Raw genomic sequence first — 8,179 nt, forward strand, 5'->3', positions numbered from 1 at the left:
CGCTCATCCACACCCTATATTGACCTCAATTATCATTGTAAAAAAAACAACACTTTTTGCATTAAAATAATAAAGACAAAGGAGAAGTACACGAGGTAGAGAATAAAAGGGAAAAGAAAAGAGAACCATTATTGTCCATGTCGTTTGGAACATCCGGTCTATTTCAAAGTGTCCAAAAAGTTCTTTGCTTTTTCTGAAGAATCAAGTATATTCATGGACCCTTCGTGATTAAAACAGAGCACGCCACGTACCTGATGGAATATTGAATATCCAGATCCCTCAGTCTCTTCTTCACCTCATCAAAGGACTTCTTCTTATAGGACCATGGCCGCAGAAAAGTCCTGAAAAACATAAATTTTGATCCTTAATAAACCAGGGCCTTGGACCCTTTCCCAGTGACCTGGAGGCTTCCATTACCTTTTCTTTGTCCCTATAGGACTGGAATCGCACTAAGACTGGGCAGGGGCGCTGGTCTGAACCGGGCCTGCGCACCGCCACCCAGTGAGCTCTTTCAACACGCACCCAAACTGCCTCAGCCTCCCAGCCCAGAAATCGCAGCAGCCATTCTTCGAGAAAACTGGTTGGCTGCTCGCCTTCCTCTCACTCCAGCAGCCCGACTACCGGGGTGTTTTGTCTTCGACCTCGATTCTCAATGTCATCGACCTGGTATACTAAGGCCCGTACTTGCTTCTCCAAGGCCTAGATATATACCACCAAGGACTCAGCCACGGTCTCTGATGTCGCTGTTTACTGCTTGACCTCCTCCACTCGCTTCCCAAGACTCTGCAACTCCTGCTCATACTTCTGCAGCAGAGCCGAGATCAGTTGCAGCCTGGCGCAACTCTGTTCAATCAATGTCTCAATCTTTTCCCAAAGTTTTGCAAACTCCGCTGCAAGGCTTTGTTGAGTAGGTGAGTCCATGAGGAATTCTGAGGAGGCTGCAGTTACGGCTATGGGCATGTTCAATGCTGCAGGGGGGGTATCCTGTATGTTGTGATTTATTCTGTCCTTTGCCTCTAGTCATCTTGCCTTACTTAAAAAAAAGGTGTGTAGCAACTATACTAATATTAAACTATCGATTTTCTTCAAAATAGCTCAGTTGGGGAGGAGAGAAGCACCATTTCACCTGCATTATGGTCCAGAGCTCAACAAGGCAGACCTGTTACATCGCTGCCATTTTGGATCCCCCCTTTTTAATTTTCTAATTAACTGATTCCTTCCAGTTTCTCTCTTTTGACACTATTTTGCAATTCCTCTCTGAATCTGATGACAACATTTCATAATTCTAATATTCCATATGTTTTCAATTCCAACAACTGAGGACAGTCTCTCCTAGTTTGCGAACTTTGCAAACTAGTCAAAAACACTGTTGCTGCCATTACTAGTTTCCTCTGAACTGAGCTGAGCTAAAACCTGCTCAGAGAGAAAAGAACACTTGCTTCTGAACGTATCCCTTAATCCTGCTCAAACGGTGACTTTTGAACTTAAAACTGAACTAATGGCCTAACGTCTTAACACTGTCTTTCATAATGTTTTATTTCATTAACACTCCAGGGGGTGTTCTCAGGCTCTGCTTGCAGTCACTTATCTTTTTGGAACTGACACATTTCGGTCACTGTTCCAGAATTACTTCCTGACCAAAATCTCCACAGCACTAACCCACATCCACTTGCTTTTTAAAAGCAATCCAAATTTCAAAACATAATACATTTTACACAGCATTCATCACAGTTTCATCAAGCAATATTTCAGCCCAAGTAAAATGAATTAAAATGTACAAGAGCAGCAAGTAAAGACAATCTTCTGGATATAACAAAATCACATGGTGGTGATTTCTAAAAAGCCAGAAAAACTTGTAAGGCAGAGAAATCCAAAGAAAAATGTTGTGGTTTTGCTCTAACCATTGGGGATTAAAAATACAGAAAGTATTCATGAATTTGAGCTATTGGACATATTAACTTAGATTATCATAATTAGGCAAAATAACTGCAGGATTATGAAAGAAAGCCATGTTTGACAGATCTGTCAGCTTCTGACATTGGAACAAGCAAGCTAGAGAACAAGGAGATTGGTACATATGGCATATGGATTTTCTAAAAGCATTTGACAAGATAGCACATGAGAGGCTGTTACAAAAGAGCTTGTGGGATGGAAGATATTAATATATTAGCATGGATTGAGGATATAATAGATAGCTTTCAGGGATGGCAGGTAACCAGCAATGTACCACAAAGATCAGAGTTGATGTTATGATTCCCAGTAGAAATCAGTAATCTGAAAAGAAATTCCAGAATACAGCACTGGTGAAAGGAATCAATGGACAATTACTGGATAGACATACCTCCTTGATGGAGACAAATAATCAGGGCGAGATGAAATGAATCCTACGCTATTACAGAAGTAATGCTAGACACTAGTTAGGCCCCAGCAAGAGCTTTGTGTATAATTCTGGTCACCAATTTACAGCAAGAACATAATTGCTGTAGGGAAAGTATTGAGGAGATTTAAAAGAATGTTTCCATGGCTTGAAAATTTCAGCCATGAGGAAATATTGATCTGACTAAGGTTTTTTTCCCTTGAGAAGATTGGATAGAGCGGATAGGGAAGACCCCTTGTAGACAGGGAAGACCCCTTGTAGAGAGGCTAATTACAATGAGGTACTGATTGGTCAGAGGATTAGCTGGCATATATGGAAAAACCTTTTCACCAAGAGGACGGTGGGTGTCTAGAATTCACTGTGCAGTTTGGTGATTGATGTGGAAAACCTCAAGTCATTTAGAAGGAACCTAGATCTGCACCTGAAGAAGTGTAATCTGCAAGGCTACAGACCAGGTGTTGGAAAGTGGGCTTGGAACGATTGGCTAGTTTATTCAGCCAATGTAGACAGGAATGGCTGAATGGCCTCTTTCTGTGCTTTAACGTTCCTTTGGCTCTATGATTTAATTTCTTAAAGCTTTTATTGTTACAGTAAAATCTAAAATCAATATAAAATCAAGCATAAAATTAACAAAGAAAGGGTATTTCATTCATAAAGAAGAATTTCACTTTAAATAATCACCACAGCTAAAATATCCATCAAAAAATTGCAATCACCCACGTTACGTTCTGTGAAAATGTGGCACCGAGTGAAGTTTCACCATTTTCCAATTTAGCCAGAGGTAAAGAATTTCCCATTATTTCACTCAACGGATTTGGCCTTCAAGTTGTTCCCACCAGTAATGTTTTATACCCAACGTCCCCTGATATGGTTAACACCCATAAGGAGCATCGACAAGCCCTCTCACTCAGTCTTTAACGTGTAATTTTCTAAAGTTCCTTTACAACCAACGAACCAACAATAACTATTTCACAGTCTGTCCTTCTGATTCAAACAATCAGGTCTTTTGCATGCCTGAGTTATTCATATTATATTACATGATAGCTAGTTATATCTTAATACATGATAGTTTCTTGTGAGACATCAGACTGGCCTTGAGAGTAAGTTCAAAATACTGTTAGTTACATAGACTTGGTACTGAACAGGAAGTGCACCAGAATACCTGTTACTTCCTCCCTAACAAAATTCTTTATGTCCTGATGGGTGGAGAATTGCCTTTTTAGGTAGTAAGTGCCTTGTACAAAATCACCACTCAAGCATTTTTATGGTTGTTAAATCTTTAAGGTATTGCTTCAAATAAAGAAAGTAGGTTTACCACTAACCTATCTCCCCAAATCCTCTGACTACATAATCTTCTGACAACTTGGTTTGTTTGACAATCTGTTGCTTAGGGACAAAACGTTTAGTTCAGTTCATTACTATTGGGGAACCTTAGTGGATCTTTTATTTCATTTCCTGGCACTGATGTTGTTGTTGAACAATTTTGTCCATTGGACGTTCCTTAGTTTCCTCAAGTTGTGTCAGAAAACATAATTGTGTTTCTGAAAGAAATAATCTTCTCCTGTTGGCATTGTTATCTTGCATGTGAACTTTCTATTGTTGTACATATACTTTTGAATAACATTATCATTTTATCAGTTTCAAAGTTAAACAGCAAAGCTGATCATGCTTCTTTGCTGCTGATTTTTCAAAACAACTTAAGTGACTGCATCAAGAGTCTACTACCAGCTCCTGATAGTCACGGTGTCAAAAAAGTCCAATGATCAGCCTCTGAAGATTAATTTGAACTTTGGAGAGAATTGAATCATTTCTCCAAACTGTGAAATTAATAGTGTCTTCCCTTCTCAGTCGGGAAGAGCTGTGGTACATCAACATAATTATCCTGAGTGGTGTTCTACTACTTTCTTTTGGGTTCAGTAAGTATTCTTCTTCGACCTATGAAGTATTTCGATTATGGAGTAGAGTTACACTGATCATTGACATTTGGCTTCTAAATTGGTTAAGTTGTCAGCATATTGTACAATTTTATGAGTAAACTATGTTTTTCTGCATAGAAGTGACAAGAATTGCTATTATGACAACGATGAGCAGGGAGATCTCGGTGTCCAGGTACATAGATCCTTGAAAGTTGCCAACCAGGTTGACAGGGTTGTTAAGAAAGCATATGGTGTTTTAGCTTTTATTAATAGAGGGATCGAGTTCCGGAACCATGAGGTTATGCTACAGCTGTACAAAGCTCTGGTGCGGCCGCACTTGGAGTATTGTGTACAGTTCTGGTCACCGCATTATAAGAAGGATGTGGAAGCTTTGGAAAGGGTGCAGAGGAGATTTACTCGGATGTTGCCTGGAATGGAGGGAAGGTCTTACGAGGAAAGGCTGAGGGACTTGAGGCTGTTTTCGTTAGAGAGAAGAAGGTTGAGAGGTGGCTTAATAGAGACATATAAGATAATCAGAGGATTAGAGGGGGTAGACAGGGAGAGCCTTTTTCCAAGTATGGTGATGGCGAGCACGAGGGGGCATAGCTTTAAATTGAGGAGTGATAGATATAGGACAGATGTCAGAGGTAGTTTCTTTACTCAGAGAGTAATAAGGGTATGGAATACTTTGCCTGCAACGGTAGTAGATTCGCCAACTTTAAGTACATTTAAGGCGTCATTGAACAAGCATATGAACGTACATGGAATTAGTGTAGGTTAGATGGGCTTCAAATTGGTATGACAGGTCGGCGCGTCGAGGGCCAAAGGGCCTGTACTGCGCTGTAATATTCTATGTTCTATGTATACCTGTTCTACACAACATTGTTCCCTATTTTTAAACAAATCCCAAAATTCCTTTAATTTCAAGGGGTGTGCTGCTTGCGTCATGCAGCACTCTGTCTAATGGTTGTATTTCTTTCTCATCAATGAGAGTTTTTTTCTAATACAATAACACTTGCCCTTGCCTCAAGTTTGAAATGAGATGGATGAACATGATCCTGTATGTTCTGTGTCAAACCTGGTTTTTAAAGGAGATACCTATTACCTCAAAAAAGGTTGAGTTGCATCTGCCAAAGGTGGCAAACATCAAATAATGATACTTTTTTTCTTTTTTTAAAATATATTTTTACAAAATTATACTCTTCTTTATAAACAAATCAAAACTATCAAAAGAAAAAGAACAATCTTCCCACACTACATTTCAATAAATAGTTAGACATAATAAATTAAATTAGTTTGAATTGTGCTAAACTAACAACTTACGCCACTCCACGGCAACCCACCGAAGTTCCCATCATTGGGAGCATCAGTTAACATATCTGTATTTATTCAGGTTTCTTCTTCTCAGGTTCCCTGACCTGCCAAATCCAGTCTTCGTGACTATACAAAGGCCCTAATCACCATTGTTGACAAGTCTGCATCTATGTAATTCAAAAAGGGCTGCCATGTCTCATAAAAATGTTCCATTTTCTGGTACTCCATACTTGTAAGGAAGTCTAAGGGAACATGGTCCATCACGAACCTACGCCATCCCATAAGGCCCGGGGGTTTTTCCGAGATCCAACTCATCAGAATGGTCTTCCTCGCACAATATGTGAGAATGTTGAACAGTTTCTTCTTATGCTCATCTAGCGAAGGCAGATTCGGTAATCCCAGAAGGTGGGATCATGTTCATCCATCTTAGCTTCAGTCCCCAAGATCCCCTCCAGCATATTTGCTATGGAGCCCCAATATCTACGAATCTTATGGCATGACCACAAGCAACGTGTGAGTGCACCAATGTCTGTTTTGCATTTAGGGCACTTTGAAGATGCTCCTTTTTTTGAATTTTGCGTGCCGCTCTGGGGCCAGGTGGGCCCTGTGGAGAATCTTTAGTTGCATGGCCTGTGTTTTATTACAAATCAAAACCTTTTTCACGTTCTGTCAGATATCCTCTCATGCTTCTGACGAGATTTAAGCTCCCACTTCCGGATTCCAGATTCTGTAAAGCCTTACTATACCTTCCGAGACACCCCATCTCTGTAGATGATAGAGGGTACTAATCAAGAGAGTGCTCGTGGATCGAAGCAGTTTCCTCTCTACATCGGACTTATAGGGCTGACCCAGCAGCGTGGTCCTTTTCTGTATATAGGCTGATCTGAAAATAGCGGAAAAGGTCCCTACTGGATAACATTTATTTATGACTCAGCTGATCAAAAGACATTATGACCTCTCCCTCAAATATGTCCCCCAAACAGGAGACTCCTCGAGTCTTTCATAACTTAAAGCCAGAACCCATCAATCCTGGCCTAAATCATGATATTCCTACTATGGAGGTGAGCGGAAAGGTCTTAGATTATTCTCACTCTACCGCATCATTCTCCACGCTTTGACCATGTTTATGACAATCAGATTTTTACAGTACTCAGCAACAGTTCTCATCCTGTCCATGAATAGCAAATTAACAAGGGGACATTTTGCCTGGTAGGCCTCAATGTCAAGCCATATTGAGCTTGGATCCTGACATGCCCAATCAAACCCCCATTCCCTGTGGAAGCTGCAGCTTAGCAAACTTAATAAGAGGAGACCTGCGGTGCCAAATAAAAGATCTCAGCCAGCCATTAAGTCTATGCAGCACTTGCCTAGGTAGCACCAGCGGAAGCATTCACATGGGGTATAGTAGGTGAGGAAGAACATTCATTTTGATCAGAACTATTCGACCTAACCAGGAGAGTGGTAGCCCCTCCCAACGCTGAAGGTCTTGTCTTATCTTCTCAAACAATTTACAAAGTTAGCTTTGTACAATTGGTGAAAGGCTCGGGGGGGGTAATGAAAATACCCAAATATAGAAAATCTCCCTGTAATCACAAAAGGAAATCGAGTTCCATCTTCAAGGTCAGGTCCTGCCACAAGACCCTGTACAGGCATAGTCTCCAATTTCATAAAATTAAGTTTATACCCCGAAAAAGTGCCAAATAAATTAATATTTTGTATTAAATGGGGCACAGATATTGCCGGGTTAGCCAGAAAGAGAAGAACATCGTCTGCATAAAGAGTGATTTTATGCTCTCCCATTCCCACTTCTGGGGCAACTATTTCAGGCTCCTTCCAAATAGTCTCTGCTAGCAGCTCGATCACTAAAGTAAACAGCAGCGGTGAAAGAGGGCACTCTTGTTGGCTGCCTGTACGAATACTAAAATTGTCTGATCTTATGCCAGTCGCGAAAACCACTGCTATGGGATCGCTTTACAAAACTGCCACCCACCTGGTGAAGATCCCCCCCGGCCAAGAATAAACCATTGCAAGACATAAAAAGAGTATGCCATTCCACCTTATCAATCGCTTTTTCCACTTAGAGGGAAACTACCAAGCCCGGGATTGACCTCTGCTGACACACCTGGACCATATTCAACACTCATCTGATGTTGTGAGAGGAGCTGAGACCCTAAATGAAACCTCTCTAGTCCTCCTTTACAATAGAGGGCAGTACTTATTCCATCCTCAAGGTTAAAGTTTTAGACAGAATTTTAAAATCTACATTTAGCAGCGAGATGGGCCTGTACGAGACGCAGTCCTCAGGATCTTTCCCTCTCTTAAGAACAAGGGAAATATTAGCTCCCCTGAGAGAGGGTGGGAAGCAGTCCTGACTGTATGAATGGTTATACATGCCCAACATTGGCTCAGCCAACATGTTTATAAACTCCTTATAAAACTCACTTGGGAGTCCATCTGTCTCATGGTCCGAAATGGCTATATTCCCAATCCTACAGGATAGGACCGAATCCAAAAAAGTTGGTAGAGCAAAAAACATATCTCTCCTTGTGTGGTACTTGTGTGAGTTGGAGAA

Source organism: Chiloscyllium plagiosum, unplaced genomic scaffold (assembly GCF_037043375.1).
Source record: "Chiloscyllium plagiosum isolate Xiang-an unplaced genomic scaffold, Cpla_swu_hap1 HiC_scaffold_10, whole genome shotgun sequence".
Taxonomy (NCBI): Eukaryota; Metazoa; Chordata; class Chondrichthyes; order Orectolobiformes; family Hemiscylliidae; genus Chiloscyllium; species Chiloscyllium plagiosum.